This window comes from Coffea arabica, chromosome 1c (assembly GCF_036785885.1).
Source record: "Coffea arabica cultivar ET-39 chromosome 1c, Coffea Arabica ET-39 HiFi, whole genome shotgun sequence".
NCBI lineage: Eukaryota > Viridiplantae > Streptophyta > Magnoliopsida > Gentianales > Rubiaceae > Coffea > Coffea arabica.
This window is the reverse complement of record NC_092310.1, coordinates 10997416-11000185: the sequence shown is the minus strand read 5'-3', so window position 1 is coordinate 11000185 and position 2770 is coordinate 10997416.

Below are 2770 nucleotides of genomic sequence, written 5' to 3'. Positions count from 1 at the left end.
TCACCATTTTAATTCAAAATTCAAAGAAAAAAGTTGGATCTCACTAGTTGATAAGCAAATTTTACTTACACAGAATTGCATTGTGAAAATATCCATAATATGCTGAAAATCTGAAAAAACCAGACTTCAAATTCAACAAAGTTTAAGTGGCCTAATTCCATTTGCTCATCCTCATAATCACAATCAGTGTTGTACTTGCAACAACCCAAAGTTTTTCAACGATTCAAAGTCCACACAAAGAAGTGTCATGTATCAATTAATCTGACCATATCCAATTCTGCTCTGCAAGTTTCATTGATCACCATAAAACTGTGTATAAATAGTCAGCTTTAAGCTCCACAAGCTCCTAATCATTAGAAGAATTAGCCATACTGCAAACTTAGTCTAGAGGTATACGCTCCTCTCTCTCTCTCTCTATACATATATACATATATATATACAAGCTATCTTAGGCCATTAACTTCTTCATTAGTAGTTCATCTTTAGTGGTTTACTCGAAGAGAGACATAAGAGGCCTTTAGTGTATATGAGACTTGGGGTAGGAATGGTTAAATTTTCGTGACGTTCAATGCAGTTAGCGGTATTCTTTACATAATTGGATATACTCTTACACCTAAAATTTATTCTCTCAGAAAGAATTACACTTTTCAATGAGGGGCGGCCTTTCATTTTTGGCTTAGAGTAAGAAGCCAAAAAGAGCAGGATAATCCTGTTAAGATTCGGAATATCAAACGCCAATTGTTCATTTATTAGAAGAAAAAAAAAAACAACAAGGCAACATATTTTGTCTTGAGGCAGGATTGTCGAAGAACAATTCCGGACTCGAAAACAGACAAAAGAGAAAAAGCCATGTGGTGTCTAATGCTACTGACATTTTTATGTAAGATATGAAGAAAAGAAAAACCCTTTAGTAAGGGCGAAATTAGGATTTTATTTCGGGGTAAAACAACCAAACTATGAAAAAAATATATATTGTAATAGATAAATTTAAGCTCAAAACTTATGACATTTATTAGTATTCAAATTATTTTGTTTACTTAAACAAAATCTAAAGTAACGTTCTGAAACTAAAATTTTTTAGGATGTTAATAAATACCAATAAAGATTTCCTGAGTAACTTATCAATGTAACCAAATCAAAATGGAATCTAGTAAAAGCATATGCTTAAAAGGCTAGAATGACGACAAGTGTGTTTGGATACCCCAATTATCCCAAATAATATTTCGCTTGCATCATAGATACATTTTCCAACATACCTTTTTATATTCCCAACCATTTTTTTATCTCACATACAACACATCACAAAAAAGTGCTACAGTAATTATTCCAAATAATATTTCAAATAATACACTATCCAAACAAAAAATGAAAATTTTTAATTTGCATTAGGATAAATTGTCATGATGTTCAGTGTAGTTACTGTATTTTCTTGAAATAGAATTTGATGACCTCTTATCTTACACCTAATATATTGTTTTATCACAAACTATTGGCGTAAAAGATTGTGCTCTTAATTTGACTCAAAGATTTCATGGAATCATCCACTATACTTCACAAAATTTGTGAATAATTAACTTTGGATAACAGTGAAAGGCATGACCACTGCTAAATCGATTCATATAAATAAACGAGTATTTACCTTCTAGAAGTCACAATTAAAGAAATACTAGGTTGTTTATTATGTAACACATACATTCAGAGTATTAAAAAGTTAAAGTTAAAAGTTTGCATTGTATAGGCAACTGGATCCTCTTTACGTATCACCTTTTAGTTTCAAATGAACATTAGAAAATTTTTTATGCTATATGTGAGATAAAATAAAAGAATTGACAATCTGATCTCTCAGTTTTAAATGATTTTCATTTTGTTATGCTAAAAAATCCTACACGCACACAAACAAAAAAAAAAGTAAATAAAGAAAAAGAAAACATTCAAATCTAAATAGTTGACCCTTCTTTTTCAAACTCAACAATTTCCATTCTTCCTTCTCCCTTCCTAGGCTGTGAAGAGAAAACTAGAAAGAGCAAATTTTCCCAGAGATTTGCAATGTCAAAGACTAATTCTTATGTAGAGCTAATATGGATATAGAAAACATATAAATTCAGCATGGAGAATTGTTGCAACCTAGAATATATTCTTAAACCTGAAGTAGAAGTACTGGAGTACGTTCAAATTCTATTAATAGACAATTTGTAAAGTTAAAAATTATTAATTAAATTCATTAGAAGTTAAGAAGTTCCAATGGACAATTCCAAATTAAACATGAAACCCAAAGAAAAATGGAGTCTAACAAAAGCATTTGATTGAAATGTTAAACATTAAATAGAATGAAAAAATGAAATCTATAATTTTCTATTGATCTTCTTATGTTGTACCTCTTATTTTAAACAAGATTTGTTGTTTATATTATTAATAACCAAACTATAAAATACAAAAGAAGATTCTAAAGAAAAAAAAAACAGTTTCGAGAAGTGGAGAAGAGTCGATACTTGAAAACAAACAAAAAAGTCACAAAATTTAGTCCCTTGTTTCATTCGTTAGATAATTTTTATACTTGCATTGATTAATACTCCTCGTAGTACAAACGACTTCTAATGGGCTGTATTGTCTTTATCTTTCTTTTCCTTTTTTAATTGCATTGTCCTAATCCTATACAACAAGAGATTAGGTGTTCGATACTTGGATTGTTATAAGAAATTTATATTGAGAGAAAAGAAGAGCAGAATGTAAACATTAAGCAGGTTAATTTGAGAGGGCAGATCAGTGTAGT